The following is a 19,961-nucleotide window of genomic DNA, read 5'->3' on the forward strand; positions in this document are numbered from 1 at the left end:
ACTTCTCCTATCACCTCCAGAAAAGTAACTTATAAATAAAAAGTGCTTTGTAACTACTGTTTTTATTTGTTGACACAACTTTGTGCAAAGGAGAAAATTATTTTACAAACATCACCAAAAGATCTGACAATATCTTGCAACAGTAGCTAGGAAAAGAGGTTGTTCAAATATCAAAATAATGTACAAGAGTCTTAACTTCGCTAAAGAAGACAGTCCCACTACAGAACATACATAAAAGCCACTGTATGTGGTTTCTCTTCTCCCCAAATGTTGAACATCTACATTAACTGTTCCCAGACCTCATGTAAGAATCTCAATATACAGTTTGAAACCTCTCTATAAACTTTACATGACTGGCTAGGCCTTTCAGCAATTAAGGTCAATTTCTAAAATCTTGCTATAGATTCTCAAGGCTGACCACACACATCCCATCTGTTTTGGCAAAGACACAGTGAGTCATGTTGAAGTGGCAGAATCCCACACTTACTTGTCTTGTGAAGACAAGTAACTCGGGTCCTAACAAATCTTATGTAAAAGGAGCCACGGTATTCATAAAAATCCCAAAATAAGCGTACATATACCTACCTACATACATTACATTTATGTCTCAATTAAGTATTTTCATTTATTTTTGAGGAGAAAATCATAAAAGCTGAGCTAAAATATTACTATTTAGAAACAGCCACTAAAATTCAGTGCTTCATTAACATTTGGAAAGGAAACTGGGGTTCTAAGAAATTTCAAGCAGGCAAAAGTGGAGAGGTTGTTTTCCAAAAAGCTAAACTCCTCTTAAAAACCCAAATTCTCATGTCCTTATTTGGCGTCCTGCTGCTTGAGGCCTTAGATCCTCTTGTAAACACACACTCACGAGTTTCACCCTCAAACCCTTCAAACCTTGTTACTCTTCTCTTATTACACAAACTTCTCTCCTGTTTCCTCCATAATGTCTTATCTAAAAAGGAACTTTTTCCTCCCTCAGAGAAGTACTAGCATTGAGGAGGATGCAAATATTAATCCTTTCCCACTGCATTTCCCCAAAATCTTTTCCAGTCTACCACAAGTTTCTCTTTTTCTTTCCAGAACAGCAGAGAAGTACTCATCACAGACTCCTCTAGACAGTGGTTACAGTGTTACTATTTTTAAAAGGAAAAGAAAATGACACAAAATTTATCTGATACATTGGTTTAAAATAACATGAAATCACTTCAATTCATATATGGTCTATTCCACCTTATGGATTTCAAATTCATTCTCTGTGAGTACTAGTGGAGCACTTCCTTTTTACTTATTAATTTTTAGCATGTATTGATTAAAAACATAATTTTGAACCCAAAAAAGCACATTCTTCAAGCAATTAGGTTGGATCTTACATCTCTAAGACTGTGCAATTATAAAAACAAACTGATAAAAAGATTATTATATTGTAAGACAAAAAACAAACCAATAGATCTATAAAGTGAATTACAAGATAAGCTTCCTGCATTCCCAAAGGCAAATGATGCTGGGGAATTTTTTTCAGATCGAAATTACCCTTAAATAATTCACATTACCTGCTTTTAGGGGATTGCAGCTCAGGTATAAAGTATTAATTTTTGATGCTTCAAGTTGTAGTTCTATATATCATATTGTGACAAAATATATTCTACCATCTGAGGTGGATTCATACTGTCTTTAAATATTGGCTTGAATGGAGAGATTTCTTTAGTGATTTTTCACTTTGTAACAATAAAATAGAATTTCTTTATAAGCAATGAAACACTTTCCCCTGAAATTTATGTTATCATCACCAAACACTTGACTTTCAAAATACCAATTTATGCACTTCTTCTGGGTTAGATAGTGACCCTTATCACTTTCTTTTAAGGCACTTTTCTGTTTAAGAGGCAACACAACAATATAGAAACATCATTGAACTACATGTCAGAAAACCTGATTTATAATCTATATTTTTCTACTCATTAAAGAAACCAAAAGCAAGTTACTTAACATGTTTCTTCCTTTATTTTGTCATCTAAGGGCACTGGGTCAGACACTCCCAAAAATTGTTTTAAATTTTGAAAATCATGGCTCTAAGAGTATTTCCCATTTCACTATATCTAAAAATATAGCTAAATCATCTCAACCAGCTTTTCTATCATTTAATTTGTCACCACTCATAACTACTTAACCTCCAGATCCCATAATATTTTCCTAAGTGTTATATATCAAACGCTGACAACCCCCAAATTTATTTTGCCAGATTTTTCTCCTGCTGCCAAATTTCTCTTCAAAGAGGCAGACAGAGGGTTGGACTTTGGACCAAATACTAACTGCTTTCCAGGGAATATGATTAATTTCAATTTTGTGATTAAGCCAAACATGCATCTTATGATAAACATTCAATTCAATTAAGTGAGAATTGCATTAGCCCTTTCCATGAATCTGACACTGCTCTTTATATTTAATGACTCCTTATTTTAAAGCACCATCACATGCATTTTGTTGTATTCAAATATCTACCTTTACTTTTTTTCCATGATGAAACTTCACAAATCCAGAGAGGGCTTGGACTTGGAGAGGGAGGCCTATATTCTTCAAATGCAGAACGGTCTGAACTGTAGAGTACTGTCATTTTCCAGCAGTTCTAGGATGAAAAAGAGAGTACTAGGAAGTTGGCTATTTTCCAAGCAATCAAGAAAAACATGTCAGTATTAAGCAGAAAACGCATAAACCACATGAGCATTCTTATCCATTCTGCAGACTGAGAAATTGCTTCCGGTACCTAAGGAAGAGGCCCATTTAGTCTGCTCACATTCCATTTCCTTTTTTCCATTTCCATTGTGTTGAGGTATAATTTAAAAACAATAAAATGCACCCATTTTAATTATAGAGTTTGATGAGTTCAACAAATACATGCTCCCATGTACCTACCACTACCGTCAAGACAAAGATCATTTTCATCACTCCCCAAAATTCATTTATGCCTCTGTCCAGTTGACCCCTTTTTTGCACCTCCTGACCCAGGCAATCTGCCTTCCACATAACAACTGAAATTTGCCTTTTTTTTGGGTTTCTTATAAAAAGAATCCTACAGTATGTTCTTTTTTGTATGCCCAGATTCTTCTGCTCTCCATAATACTTTGAGAGTCATACATGTTGCTATGTTTATTGCAGTTCCTTCCTTTAAATGCTGACTAGCATTCCATTGTATAGATGTACCACAACTTGTTTATCTATTCACCAAGTGATGGGCACAGGAGTTGCTTTCAATGTTTATACTATTGTGAATAAAGCTCCTATAAATATTCATGCACGAGTCTTTGTGTGAATATGTTTTCATTTCTCTTGGGTAAATAACTAAGGGTAGAATTACTAAATCATATGTCAGTACACTTTTAACTTTATAAGAAAATGCCAAACTGTTTTCCAAAAAAAGTAGTACCATTATATACCCACAAGCAATATGTGAAAGTTCTTTCAGTTACCAAGATAGTAGTGCTGAAGACTCTAATTATGTTTCACTTCTATTTATAATTTAACTTATTTGTATTTGCAAATGACTGCAATATAGTGTAATGGTGAAGACCATAGACAGAAGCCAAACTAGCAAATTTGGGTGTTTGAAGTAGAAAATATTCAAACAAAGAAAACTCTATTAAAAAGTTCATAATGACATTACTATTTATATTTGCCACAAAAACCAAGATAGTACATAGTACATATATTCTTTCTACAAGTATGTTTTGGAAAACAAAACAAAACAAAACTTTTCCCATTAAGTAATCAATAAATTAAATGCTTCTTAAGATATGCTTTATAGACAGTACACAGATTCTTCTCATCTTAGTATTTTAGAAACAGTAGGTAACTATTTTTAATATGCTTAGACTCTTAAAGCTTGACAAATATAAGTATAAAAAATCTTCCTCCTTGTACAACAAAAAGATAGTACAAGAATTCTACTCCCATATTAGCTTGTGATCACCTCAAGGGCAACATCCCTATATAATTCTTGTTTTATTCCCTTTGGGTAGAATGTGGGACAGGAAGCAAATTTTCATTAAATGAACTAGGAAAGAAAGAAAGAAAGAAAGAAAGAAAGAAAGAAAGAAAGAAAGAAAGAAAGAAAGAGGGAAGGAAGGAGGAAAGTTAGGAAGGAAGGAAGGAAGGAAGGAAGGAAGGAAGGAAGGAAGGAAGGAAGGAAAGAAAGAACTCCTCTCGTACCATGTAGCACTTTCTACTTTGCATTCTTTGTTTGGGTATCTCATCTCCCTTTCAAAATTGACAAATCTTTCAGGGTAAGAACAATGTGATCCATTTTTACATTCCTTACCACATGCTGCCATAATGCTTATTGTTTAAATAAATGAGTAAAACTCTTTCCTTTAAAATTTTTGAATTCTAGCTGAGGTTTTGTGGAAAATGAGAAGTAGCCAATAGGGAAATTCACTATTTCATTATCAAAATTATCCACAAGCACGTCAGACCTTAGGTATAACTGGGTCATTTACAGTTCACCATTTAAAAAAAAAAAAGGTGGCAGGAGCATTCTATCTCTAAAAATGCATTTTTCACAGGAAGGTACATTGTCGTGTTCACTGTTTTCTCCTTAGTGTCTGAGCACTTGATACCTCTTTTGTAAATGAATGTATCCAAAGATGAGTCATCGAACATTTGTTTAACAATCTTTTAATGAACATTTTATCTCCAGTGATGTGCCAAATGTTGTTCTAAGCACTGAGGAAACAATGATAGATATATTCTCTGCCCTCATGAAGCTTATATTCTAATAATGGAAACACATAACAAATATTCTAGTAGGGGAACAACTAACCAAGCAGAAGGTGGTAAGTGCTTTAAAAAGATAAGAGGGAGACAATATCAAAGATCAATAGGCAAGAAGATTAAAATACAGTTTCATCAGTGAAGGTCTCTCTTTTAAAAAAAATGCAACATATGAACAGAGAAACTTGGAGAAAAGGGAGATCTTCATGATTTTGCTCAGGAAGGAGCCCTCCAGGCAGAGGGAACAACACGTGGAAAGGCCCTATTATAGAGGTGCATTTGGTAGATTCCAGAAATGGCAAGGGGGCCTGTGTGGCTGGGTCCAGTGAAAGAAAATGAATAGGAGAGGAATATAAGAGCATTTTTATCCTTTATTATGACTTTTTTTTTTTTAAACTCTGAGTGAGATGGAAAGCCATTAGAGATTTTTGGGCAGAGGAGGGAGATGATCTGAAAATATCACAAAAACTTAAGACCATGTGACCAGACTGCATAGACTAAGACCCTCTCATGGCCTTACCTGTTTCAGGAAAGGGACTGGTCACTTAAACCTCATTAGTTCCACTATCAATCTGCCTCTGGATCTCCCTCGTTTTAACAAACTCCCTCTTTGGCTGCTTTAAAAATAATTTATAGAGAAGCCAAGGATGGAGGCATGAAATCCAGTTGGACTATTGCAACACAGGCAAGAGATGATAGTGGCCCAAGCCGGATAAGGGGGGTAGCAGTAGATGTGGTAAAAAAAAATTGTTGGATACTTGGATATACATGAAAAGTAGAGTTGATAGAATTTGCTGATGTACTGAATATAGGCTTTGGGAGAAAAAAGCAGTCAAGGATGACAGCACAGTTTGGAACCAAGTGACTAGAAAATGGAGGTGCGGTTTACTTAGCAGTAGAGTAAAAAACTATAAGGTAGTAGGCCTGCCAAGTAGCACTAAAAGCTCATTTAAGGCTAATGGTCGTGTAGTCTAAGTAAGAATATATAATATGATTATGTGTGTGGTCTCCCTCCCCCCCACACACCTAATATTTAGCTTCCCTTAGTATATGCTCAGAATTGGCAAAGAACTTAATTTAACCAGGTTTGGGATGTTTCTAGATGATTATAAAGGGCAGAGGAGCAAAGGGGTTGAGGGTTTATACAAAGGAATTGCTATAATGACAATCCATGGGATACAAGCTTGTAAAGGAGGGCAGCAAATTGTTTCCAGTGAAAACAATAAATGCTGGAGTACATGTATATGAGAGGTAAAGCTGGAAATATAGGAGGTGGTAGCTGGGGAGTGGTTATAATTTTTAGAATTTAAATCATGGAGAGGTGCATTTATTGGTGATGCAAGGCTTATGGTCAAACTCTAGCTTTGACATAAGTAAAACATGCATCTACACTATGTTTGGAATGGTGGTAGAAGAATGGTGAAGAATTGGAGTACTTATTAGAGAAGATGTCAAGGAAATGAATGGCCAGGCCAGGCTACCCTTAAAAGCACAATTTCAGCCATCTGAGTACAGATCCTTCCTAGGTGTAGGCTATGTCTGTAAAGACAGCACTAACCAAGTATCTGGCAATAATCACACACATTTTCTGTTTTGCTTCTGCATTGAAGAGGAAGAACTATAGTAGTTACCTTGTCCGATTATTTGTGGAAAATAACAAAAAAGGAAAATAACTTACAGTTGTATTAATAATTTGAGCACATTTTTGGAGAAAGGAAAGACTTGGAGGATTTAACAAGAATATTTTAAGGACAGGGAGATGACCTGGGTCCAGTTGCCATGCATTTTTTTTTTGTCCAAATTATCCCATGGAATTTTAATGAGGCATTGTCATAGGCTATTAATTAATAACTATTAACATGATATGTTAGCACCACTGCAAAATATAAATATATTAAAATAGTCTATAAAGAAAAAGAGACAAAAAGGTTATTAGGGGCTTTACTTGATTTGGAAAATTATTTCATTGTTCTCAAATTTTGTTATGAGGTATTCTTTTCTTTTTCTTTTTTTCAAATCCTCATCACCTATTTCACCCATGCCCCACCCACCTCCCCTCTGGTAATCATCAGTTTACTCTCTATAGTTAAGAGTCTATTTCTTGGTTTGCCCCCCCCCCCCTTTTTTCTTTTGTTCATTTTTTTTTGTTTGTTTCTTAGATTCCACATATGAATGAAATCACATGGTATTTGCCTTTCTTTGACTGACTTATTTCACTTAGCACATACCATCAAGGTCCATCCATATTGTTGCAAATGGCAAGATTTCATCCTTTTTATGACTGAATAATAATTCCTTCATTCATTCTTTTGGTACATGAATTGAGCACCTACTATGTGCCATGAATTTTATTATACCTTATACATAAAGATCTTGCCCTTGAGAATTCTGGGCCAACAGAAGTAACAAATCCTTTAACTCAAAATTCCAATTTAATAAAATGGCTGCTGTGATAGAATTACATACGCAGTGCTCTAGTGATCCCAAAGATGGTATGCCTGAGATTTCCCAGAGGTCGGGAAGATACCCCTAGGGAAAAGGGCATATTAATTATATCTTAAAGTGGTAGTTACAGCAGTTTTTCAGGCATAGAACACGATGGACAAGCATTCCCAAAGAGAGCAACAGCAGTGTGTTCAAAGGCACAGGAACATTAAAAAGTCTGGTGTGATGGAGGAGAGAGATGGAAGGTTACTAGATGGTGAGGGAGTGAATACAACTGAGAAGAGAAATGGGCCAGGAGAAGAGGTTTAAAAGGCGCAGAAGGGCCAGATCAGATTGTGATGGGTGTGTGGGACTCCAGGATGGATTTTATAAGGCAGGCAGAGATCATGATTTTTAAGTGAGTGTGCAGTGTGGAGGAAATAAAGAAAATGAATAGAAATAGGTCCTTGCCTCCCCACAACTCTCTTTTCCTCTGAATTTTCCCATCCCCTTCATTTAAGATGGAAATTTTGTTGAAAATTAAAATGTGGACAATGTCTTCGCTCAGACTGTTAATCGAGAAAGAGACTAGGTCTTTCTCTGTGCCTGGTATTTGGTAGAATGCTGACCACTGCAGCGGCCCACATTGTCTGGTCAACATTTGTTGGGCATGATGGGAAAGAGTCACTTTCAAACTGATGTAGCAGAAGGTACCTATGAACAATCAAGAAATGGTGGAGGCAAGGGCTGACTGTGACAGCCAGGCACTTCTCTGCATATTTTTCTGTCACTGTTTCCCAAAACTGGAGATTTCAGTTTCTTTAAAGAGAGAGTCTTTGAAAGCTCACCAGTTTTATAAGAGTCATTTTCTGTGTATGCATTTGTTTTAGTCAGGGTAAAGAAACCACTTGTGAGGCCTTGGAAAGTGTTTATTACACTCTCTGGTAGGTCCTAAGCTCCCCTGAACTTCATATATTATTCTTTAATAACAACTTTCCATCTCATGAGAGTGGAACGCAGGAAGGCTCACTAGAATCAATGACCAGGTAATTGAACCGTCAGGAGCTCTGTTTTGCATGAGGCTCTGGCTTCGAGAATACTTGATAGTTAGCAAATTTGCTTTTGCTAAAAGAAACCAAAGTGATTCATAAAATGAAATTCAAAAGGGTCATGCATAGAGGCCAAACTGGTTTTGATTCTCTGTTTTCCCTCTCCCAGGTATATTAGCAAAGGTTGTTGACAAAAAGTGAACACTTTAAACTGAAAAGGAAATTGAATATGAAACTGTCTTACATGCAAAGGCACAACAGCTGAATACTATCTTGTGTAGCCATAGGTCTTTTAATGCAGTCCTCTTTATTGAAAAAATAAAATATTTTCTCTAAGAACGTTTGTGTGGCACCAATACTGTATTTTGTGGTGCATTTAGGTCACACCAGAAATTACTGTTTTATTCTGAAAATGGAAACTGAATGAATCTCAGCTGGCTGCTCGTGTAAGAAGAAAACAAAGCACCATTTTTTTGTATCCTTTTAATGGAGAGTGCCCCACCGTCAATTTGTCTGCAGAATATATGAAATACTTTATTACTTGTATGCTTCTGAGAGCAGACGAGGGAAAGTAAGATTTGATAACTCAACTTTATGTGAACCAATCTGCCTTGCCTAGACAGAGGGAAGCAGAGTTTTATAGGATTTTCCATGGGCTGCAACCAACTGGCGTCACTCAGGAGTGCTTTCTGACCTGTAATAATTTATGAAATTTATTGCTACTTAAGCTCGCCTGGACAAGTTTTGGCCGTTAGAAGAGTAAATAATTTATTTGCAGATTATAGCAAGGTCATCTTAAATACTTCATCAGAAGAAGAAGAGATGCGATTGCATCATCTCTCTGACCAAACAGCACATCCCCCTTGAGTAAGGCAGGGGGCTCATCCAGAAGGGGGCTGCAGAGCTGTAATGGATTAGCATAAGTGATGGAATCTGAGTTGAGTAGACCAGGTTCTGCCATTAACCAGATGATACCAGTGACGTTGCCAGAACATAGCCCTCCCGGCCAGGTAGCCTTAGCTTGAAACTATCTGTGGGGGAGAAATTAGACTTGGGCTGAACCAAGACTGAGCCTCCCCCCAACTTTGTTTAGGACAAGCTTACATCATGTTCAGTGAAGAAAAAGCCTGGAGACGAAGGGAACGAAGGGAACGAAGGAAACTCCACAGCAAACTGGTGGAAGTTTCCTTCCGACAGGCAGAAAACCAACTGAGAATCAGAATCAAGGTTTCTGTCAGCCGGGAAGTAAAACAGGAACTGCTCTGGAGATCCAGAGGCATGATAGGGACTAGCCTCTTTCTCTTTATAATGAAAAGTGGAAAGCGGTAGTTGGGGAGGCAGCTGCGGTCTTTAGCAGCCCCCCAGACCCCACAAGCAATTATAAGGTGGTTTCAGCAAATAGTGGTGATGGTAGGCTTTATTTCTTTTGAAGGTAACTATATCTTTTGACATATCTTAAATCATGAGAGAGGTTTATGTCCTATCACTTTTTCTATATCTCAGCAGTTCCCTAATGCTGGGCTCTTGATACAAAAACCCAGATGGCTCAGTAAATGCATGATTTACTTTTGGTAATAGGTGAGGATTATCCTCCTGGTTCACAGACAAATTTAATAGTTTCTGTTTGAACTTTTTTCCTTTTTTGCTTTTATTAGTTATATGCTGTTATAATTTTCATCAAGTTATTCACAGCCCTTTCTTACACTGCATTTAACATAACATTACAATTCTCGAGGAATGGAAATCCAGAAATTACAAAAATTGTATAATCTGAATCTAATTTTACTGCTGTATATATTGACAGTATATCAAGATTTAGTTTTATGTTAAACTAAAATCAGCATGGTCTTGTCTCTGGGTTCTGGCAATAATTTGTTAAAGGTTAAAAGAAATATTTTCTCATTTGATCAAGAAATACTGGTGCAAGGAGTCAGTTAATCCTCTTTGAAATTATACTCTATAACTTAACATTATAATTAAATTTGCATTCATTTTAATTCACTTATTCAACAAGCACTTATTAAACCCCTATTGTGTGCTTGTTACTCTGCTGGCACTGAAATATTGTAAAAATTATACACAATAATCCCATCAAGAAACTTTTAGTTTATTAGAGGGTTATAAGACATGAGTATAATTAATTTTGAGACAAAGTAGAAAGTGATATGTGACAACCAAGTATAAGTAAATGACAATGGGAATCCGGAGAGAGAATATTTGCAGCCAGAGAAAGCTTCATAGGAGATGTAATTTTGAATTGGACTTTGAAGGATGGATAAGGACAAAGTCATTCCAGGTAAAGGGATAAACACAAGCAAAGGCACAGAGGTGGGAAGTTACAGGTTGTGTTAATTGTTAGGGTAGTAGAAGGTAGGACAGATTTTATGTATACTTGGTCTTCATGGATGAGTTTCTTCAGCTGTTGGGCAAATTCTTTCTATTATGCAATTTAGAGGTAACACTTAAGATGGTGGTCATATGCTAAATTAATTTTCCATTAAGACATTAATGAGTGTAATTAGATCCTTTCTTGTGGAGTTTTGGCTTTGCAAAGACGCTGGCTGTATAAAGTAGGGGAAGTAGAGTTACCACGAATGAGGGGAGATGGACCAGCACCTAAAGAATACAGAAAAAAAGGTGTGATAGCACAAACAATGCCTTTTCTTTTGTGGTATCTAGAAAAACACATACATTTTAAATGCAAATTTAGTTCTGTTCTAGTTCTGACACTGTGTACTGATGTGTGATTTATATTTTATCTTAGGTGATCCTTTCTATACAGGATTTCTATTTGTCTATTCAGCTTGATACTCCAAACTCTACTGAAGCTTTCAAGTTTCAGAGTCTTTTTCCCCCCCTCCATTTGAACCAAGAACAAGTTTTGCTAGGAAAAGTGAGAACTCAGACTGATTCTAATATTCGATTTTTTCTTTAAAAGCACATTCTTCCTTTCATGGCTCTTAGGAAATTAGGGTAACAATGGCTTGCATCTCATCAACTAGCTCTTGGGTCAGCTGGCCAAACCAGAGATAACTCCGTACAGAATTAGTAAGGATTTTATTACCTATGAATTTCACAGGAAAGGCTTTCTTTGACAATAACATTTTGTATTAAAAAGAACCACCACCACCAACAGCAAATGCAAATTGTGCAATACTTTAAAATAAATAAATTGCAGCTATGATCATGTATATTCCCAGCAGAAAGGCAAAAATGGCCATTAATAAAACTCCTGAAAGTCCAGTTAGTAATGAACAATGAATAGATGGTATCCAATTAAAATATGTTTTGAAGCTGAAGGGAAATCTGACTGCCTAAAATGGAGAAATAGAATTAAACACGCCACTAGCCAAATCTTTTTTAATTAAAAAAAATGTTTATTTATTATTTTGAGAGAGACGGAGTGTGAGTGGGGGAGGGGCAGAGAGGAAGACAGACACAGAAGCAGGTTCCAGGCTCTGAGCTGTCAGCACACAGCCTGACGCGGGGCTCTAACTCACAGACTGTGAGATCATGACCTGAGCCGAAGTTGGACGCTTAACTAACTGAGCCACCCAGGCGCCCCACCACTAGCCAAATCTTATGGAAGAGTCTCAAAGAAAGATGTTTGTGTAATATTAATATAATGCAGGGGAGTAACTAGCACTAAGGTTCACTTCACTGTTTTTGGTTATCAACAAATGTCCCAAGTTTAGTTGCCACAGTTGACAGGTTTATCTGTTCATGTGACTCTAGCTGATGTTAGGAAATGTGATTTTAATTTTCTCTCCCATTTCTGTGACTTTTCTCCTCTTACAAATCTCTTTCTGTTCCTCTGTCTTCCCTCTCCTCCTTCAACATTCAAACTCATTTTCCTAGGTCTTCACTCACAGAAGAAATTAGGTGAAAGTGTTCACTGAATGTGTCTGAATACTCTTCCTAGGAATGTTTGCATTTTCCATGTATAATAATAACTATATGAATACAGAGATATATATCGATCTGTTTTGAAACTTCAGCCATTAATGATGGTAAGGAGTCTTCATAGGTAGTCTTCCCTATGCTTTCAGACCATCCCCATAGGCAGTGCCTTGCCCGTTTGATGGATGAGGCCAATTGTTCTAGTGTGCAGCGATAATTTTGAGGAAGACGGGTGAGCACAGATAAAATATTAATCAAGAAGTTTTTCTTCAACCTCATCTACTAAGAAAATTCTGGATTTCCCATCAAAAAGGCACTATCCATCCTACACCTTATTTCCTTGAGGCTTCCATCAATAGCAGCTTTCTCTGCTATTGAGAGAAGCTCCAGCCCCCAAACCGCACCAGTTAACTAGGTTTCCATCCTCCGAAGGCAAAGACCTGTTGCTGGGAGCAGTTCCTGAGGGCGCAGTTACGTCAGCAGGGATGCTAGTGGCAGAGTGGCTGCTGGTGATGACACAGGATAGCAGGTCAGTGCATTTGGGCCTGTCACCCTGCTTCAATTCAAGGATTACTGGATACGATTATTTGTTGACATCTATGGGAATACTTGGGGGGATTTCAGCTTTTAAAATTGAAACACTGGCATCAGGCTTAGTTAGAATGTGTAGCACACTTATTTTATAAGTGAGCAAAGAACAGTAAAATAGGAAGGGAATGGAACTGGCTCTTTATGCCAGGCAGTGGTGTCTTGGCTAGCAGTAAAAGTGAGGTAAGATGAGGGTTATGAACAGGGACCTCGGTATTAGGGGTTTTAGTTCTTATTCCCACTTTTTAGCTGTTGATATTCAGTGAGCAGTGCTTCTATGTGGATTAAATTAGGTAACACACTTCAGGCATTAGAATACCTGGCACATAGAAGGCATTCAATAAATGGTTCTCTATTGCAATGTTCTTTCATATTTTGTAAATTGCTTTCAATTTAACATTTCTTAACATGTTTTGGAAAAGAACCCCTTTGACATTCTAATGAAAACAATGGACTCTTACCTCTCAAAAATGACTGTGTATTCTAAATTTGATATATTTGGTGGCTTCATGAACTTTCCTAAATATACCAAATGTGATGTTTATTATATATGTTAACTTGGCTAGGCTATGGTACTCAGCTGTTTGGTCAAACACTGTTTGCTGTTAAGGTGTTTTTTAGATGTGATTAAATCAGGAGACTATAAGTAAAGCAGATTAATCTCCACAGTGTGTGTGAGCTTCATCCAGTCAGCTGAAAGCCTTCAGAGAAAAGACTGAGGTCTTCTGAAGAGGAAATAATTCTGCCGCCAGACTACCTTTAGACTCAAGACTGCAACACTGACTCCTGCAGGAATTTCCAGCCTGACAGACTGCTCTCTGGATTTTGGACCAGTCAAGTCCCACAATCCTATGAACCAATTCTTTAAAATCCCTCTCTTTCTCTCTCTCCCCTTCTCTTGACAGAGGGAGAGAGAGAGAGAGAGAGAGAGAGAGAGAGAGAGAGAGAGAGACCCTGATCTATTTATCTATCTCTCTACATCCTATTTGTTCTGTTTCTCTGGAGAACCCTGGCTAATATACCTAAGGACTCACTAGGGAGTTCATGGACACACACACACACACACACACACACACACACCCCACTTGGAATCCTCTGGAGAAGACATTCTGAAAACAACTTGATCTAATTGCTTCATCATGAAACCCTGCATTTCTCACAGAATGGTTCTATCACTCTTCTGGTGGTAGTTAGTCAGGAGATAGAAAGGGCACTATTCAGTATTAAAGTACAAAGTAAACACTTCAGGTAAGTATTGCATAAATGCTTCCCACTTTACTCTTTCAATTCCAGAAGTGATTAGAAAAGTCAATGATGTTTTTGGAAGAACCTAATGACAAGGATCAAAATCCTTTCAACTGCTGGTTGGGACAAGACTCCCTTGGTGCTACTGTGTCAGGCCCACCACTGTCTGGAGGACTACTATACTGACTTTAACCATCTCAAGTGTGCAGATGAGAAGATCTTATTAGAGTCCTGGAAGAAGTCGAAGTAAAGAAATATCATTTTTCCATCATGCATGCGTATTTTAAGGACTATCTGTTTGAATTTTTCATTTTTCCAAAGGGCTATGCGACACTTTATACAAATCAGGGTGAAATGTTTGCAAATACTTAGAAGAAATGATGCAAGCAAACTCCTAAAAGCTTCAACAACAAAGGACAAAAAGAGCAGAAAAGTTGGGAATTAGCTATAGATGAAATTTCTAGGCACTATCAACTGCAAGTTAGCTTAACACTTTCCTTGAGGATGTGTACTAAGAATCTGTGAGATCTATCCAATCTCCAGTGCAGGAGCCTCACTCAAAGGGAACTCTTTTCACCACATGAGATACATGATAAATGGATAACTAAGCCATTGGTAAGACTAATTTTGCAGTTCTTTGGAAGGATAATTCCAGTAAACTATTTATTCAGAAAACAACAATGTTACTGACAGTATGCTGGTCAAAGAGCAGGGAATCTTCTCCAAATGCCCCATTCTCTCACCCTTTGTCCAGCAATGCCTCTGACATACTTCATGACCAATTTGTGACAGGTTTTATCTGTGAAGTGGAAATAATATCTGGTTTTCTCCCAGAAACATTGTGAGGATAAATGAGATAAATCATTTGAAGTGCTTTGGGCTCCACTGATGATGAGTGCTATATTTCAAAGCATTATTATTTACTTCACAAGTGACTTGTCACCATTCCTAATCTGTGTAAAGCACTGTGAATTCCTCAGAGAAAGACTTGATATTGAGTGAAATTTTAATACAAGTCGATAATATGCAATGCATAGAATCTATTCTGTTAGAGGCCCCATTACTATTTGTGGGGGGAAATAATGCATGCTGTAGCATGGTAGATAAGAAGAAATGTCATACTTAATCTTTTAAACTTTCTTTCTAATCAGGCTTCCCAAACTAGCCTAAGAAACTTACTTATATTAGAGACAGAGCATGTAAGTGTATACTTGGTCAATGTCACACTGGTCCTTAAAACTCCCCATCTTAGTTTAGTAGTCCATTCAAAAAATTAATTGACATATCAAATATTAACTGAGCATTTGCTGTTTGCCACTGGACTAGATTCTAGAGATTTAAAAAAAATGGTCAAAGTAAGAAAAAGCCCAGTGGACAATGAAATAAATCATACACAAAGAAAAGTGAGACAAGCAATCTAATCAGTTAAATTAGAAGCACCAGTGTGACACACTGGCCTTAAAATGACCTTTTTAAAAAAGTTAACTCTAAAGCTTCCCAACAGTAGAAGTAGCAGTAGTTCTAGAATTTACCCATTGTCAATTGTTTAGGGTACCCCCAATATCAAGATTTTGGTATCTGAGATTACACTCCACTATTAAACACCAGGACTGCTTGGAGGGGAGCCACTTCCATGCCTCAGATCAGGAGAAAATTATAATGGACCTGGACATTTTGTTTTTGCCCATTAATCAAGAATGTTTACATGGGTAATGGAAACAGTGCGACAAAGGACAAAAGAACAAAATTGAAAGGAGCTCCAGATGGCCATGTTGAAATAGTTGGATTATATAAGAAAAGTTATAGTAATACTATAGTTAATTGGAACAAATTGAACTCGTGAAAAGACAGGAATTCTTACTGATATTCAAATTTAAATGCACTGTATTTAAATCCAGTTCTTCGTTCAACATGTATGTATTTAGTGCCTAGTATGAGGCAGTCACTAGAGCCTGAATTCTAGTGGAGAGAGAAGAAAGACAAGCAAATAAGATAAACAAATAAATAAGCAAAATATTGTACGCCAACGGGGATGAGTACTATAGAGATAAATCAGAAAAAGAGGCTAAAAATGACGGAGAGGCGAAGCTGTAAAGAAAAGGCAGAGAACCTGAAAACTATAGAAAGCTTATGAAAGAAATTGAAGAAGACACCAAAAAATGGAAAAAGATTCCATGCTCCTGGATAGGAAGAACAAATATTGTTAAAATGTTGATAGTACCCAAAGTAATCTACATATTCAATGCAATCCCTATCAAAATAACACCAGCATTCTTCACAGAGATAGAACAAATAATCCTAAAATTTGTATGGAACCAGAAAAGACCCCGAATAGCCAAAGCGATCTTGAAAAAGAAAACCAAAGCAGGAGGCATCACAATCCCAGACTTTAAGCTATACTACAAAGCTGTAATCATCAAGACAGTATGGTACTGGCACAAGAACAGACACTCAGATCAATGGAACAGAATAGAGAAGCCGGAAATGGACCCACAAATGTATGGCCAACTAATCTTTGACAAAGCAAGAAAGAATATCCAATGGAATAAAGACAGTCTCTTCAGCAAGTGGTGCTGGGAAAACTGGACAGCGACATGCAGAAGAATGAGCCTGGACCACTTTCTTACACCATACACAAAAATAAACTCAAAATGGATGAAAGGCCTAAATGTAAGACAGGAAGCCATCAAAATCCTCGAGGAGAAAGCAGGCAAAAACCTCTTCGCTCTTGGCCGCAGCAACTTCTTACTCAATGTGTCTGTGGAGGCAAGAGAAACAAAAGCAAAAATGAACTACTGGGACCTCATCAAAATAAAAAGCTTCTGCACAGTGAAGGAAACAATCAGCAAAATTAAAAGGCAACCAACAGAATGGGAGAAGATATTTGCAAATGACATATCAGATAATGGGTTAGTATCCAAAATCTATAAAGAACTTATGAAACTCAACCCCTAAAAAACAAATAATCCAGTGAAGAAATGGGCAAAAGACATGAATAGACACTTCTCCAAAGAAGACATCCAGATGGCCAACCGACACATGAAAAAATGCTCAATATCACTCATCTTCAGGGAAATACAAATCAAAAACACCATGAGATACCACATTACACCTGTCAGAATGGCTAACATTAACAACTCAGGCAACAACAGGTGCTGGCGAGGATGGGGAGAAAGAGGATCTCTTTTGCATTGTTGGTGGGAATGCAAGCTGGTGCAGCCACTCTGGAAACCAGTATGGAGATTCCTCAAAAAACTAAAAATACAACTACCCTACAACCTAGCAACACACACACACACACACACACATACACACACACACACACACACACACACACACACACACACACACACACACTGGAGTATTACTCGGCAATCAGAATGAATGAAATCTTGCCATTTGCAACTACGCGGATGGAACTGGAGGGTATTATGCTAAGTGAAATTAGTCAGTCAGAGGAAGACAAAAATCATATGATTTCACTCATATGAGAACTTTAAGAGATGAAACAGATGAACATAAGGGAAGGGAAACAAAAATAATATAAAAAACAGGGAGGGGGACAAAACAGAAGAGACTCATAAATATGGAGAACAAACTGAGGGTTACTGGAAGGGTTGGGGGGGGGGGAGATGGGCTAAATGGGTAAGGGGCACTAAGGAATCTACTCCTGAAATCATTTTTGCACTATATGCTAACTAATTTGGAAGTAAATTAAAAAAAATAAAAAAATTAAATTAAAAAAAAAAAGAGAGAGAGAAAAGGCAGAGAACCAGGAGGTTGGTTATCCATCGAAAGAGTGGTCTAGGCAAAGAAAAGAATGTTGGACATGTGGTCAGAGATGTCTAGAAAATATCCAGAGATGACTCAGATAAAGCCTTATAGGCCCCTGGAAAGAGTTTGGCTCTTTCCTGAGTGAAATGGGCAGCCATTTGCAGCTAAGTGGTCAATGGACTGCAGGTGGGGCAACAACAGGAATGAAACACCACGTGGGAGGTTATGCAATCATCAGTCATCATGTTGGCTTGAAAAGTGATCAGATTCTATATTCCCAAGTCAACACTAATAGGATTTTTTTAAAGGATTTGATGTGGGATATGAGAGACAGAAAGGTGTCATGGGTAGTGCCATAACTGTGGCTTAAAGAACAGCAAAAATTGAGTTGGTATTTACAAAGTTGGGGGAAAATGTGAGAGAAACAGGTTTAGGGAAGAAGATCAGAAGCACCTTTCTAAGTATATTCCATTTGAGATGCCTACTAGGCATACAAGAGATGTAGAATAGGTGTGAATATGTGAGGCTGGCAGTCTGGGAGGACAGAGCTGATAAGTTTGTTAGTCGTGTGTGTATGTGTGTGTGTGTGTGTCTGTGTGTCTGTGTGCGTGTGTGTATGCATGAGAACACTGGGGCATGTGTACAGACTGAGGAGATAAGGAGGAAAAGAAGAAGAAACTGGCAGAACAGATTAAGAAAGATTAAGAAAGGGAGAACCATAAAAGGGTTATCCTGGATTCAAGCGAAGACAGTGTTTCAAAGGTATTTGTAACAATAAAGAAGAGTGAAAAACAACAAGGTATATACTTTTCAAGAATGTTAATAAACAAATTCTTTTTTTAAAATATTTTTTAAGTTTATTAATTTTGAGAGAGAGTGTGTGTGAGTGAGTGGGGGGGGGGCGAGTCACAGAGAGAGAGGGAGAGAGAATCCTAGGTAGGCTCTGCACTGTCAGTGCAGGGCCCGACACAGAGCTCGAATTCACAAACCTTCAGATCATGACCTGAGTCGAAGTTGAATGTTTAATGGACTGAGCCACCCAGGTACCCCAGTATACAAGTTCTTGATGTATTATTTTGAGTTTTTTTTATTATTTCATTTTTCATAAAGTTTCTCTGAGTGTAATTTAAGTCATCCAAGAAAATGTAGCAGTATTCCAAGAATAGAAAGGAGTGATAAATGCTAATGGTCATTCATAACAACCAGATAAAAAGCGGCTCCCACGATTTGTAATGTGTCTAAAAACAAAATCCAAATGGAAAGAAGGTTCCAAGTGTTTAAAAATGATAAATTAGCCAAAAATAAAATAAAAAAATAAAGAGGAGAGCTAATGATGCAGCCTCAGTCCTTCATCTCCTGTGGATGGCTTTTGAATAAAAATAAAATACTAATGAGAAATTCATTATATCAGAACAGGTACTTTGCTGTAAAGACATTTCAATGAGTTAAGTATTGCAGGCTATTTGAATTTTAATTTATTGAAAAGACAACAACTTATAGAAATAAAAATATACAACACTGTATTGGGGGGATAGATAGGGAGAGAGGGAGAGAGGGAGGGAGAGAGAGAGAGAGGAGGGAGGGAGAGAGGGAGGGAGGGAGGGAGAGATGGAGGGAGAAAGAGAGAGACCAAATATATAATAAGTGAACATTACTATTAAAAGGGACTCAGCCAAGTAACATGTCATTGGGGTTTAATTCCCTTGAATTGCATGGTCGGAGAATATCCTCAGTAACTACTGATAACCTAGATCTGCAATATCTACTGTTCTAAGGAGAAGGAGAATCTGTAACGTTCAATACAATTCCAGAAAGGAATCAATGGAATACTTTTTAAAACCACAGGAAAATACCAAAATAACTATTAAAATAACCTAGGAAGGTATAAAATCTGGTACAGAAACAAAAAAATAACTAAAGAAAAATATGGTGTTGATTCTTTTAGACTAGAAGTTTAATGTGAATGTCTTAATAAATTTTGTAATTATTGCATTTGTTTATATTGTATCTGTTGTTTAAGGTATTTATAAATGTCTTATTGCTATATAAGTTATTTGAGAGAAATTAGTCAAAATTGTAATTGCTGTTTACATGTTTAAGGAAAATTAGCTCATACTTTTATCGTTTAGATACGAGTTCAATACATTAACCATTATTTTAGAAAGGGAGGTGAATATTCCTCTTCCCCATAAGAGTCCCTTGGATACTGAAGAATCA

Source organism: Lynx canadensis, chromosome C1, assembly GCF_007474595.2.
Source record: "Lynx canadensis isolate LIC74 chromosome C1, mLynCan4.pri.v2, whole genome shotgun sequence".
In the NCBI taxonomy this organism is placed as follows: domain Eukaryota; kingdom Metazoa; phylum Chordata; class Mammalia; order Carnivora; family Felidae; genus Lynx; species Lynx canadensis.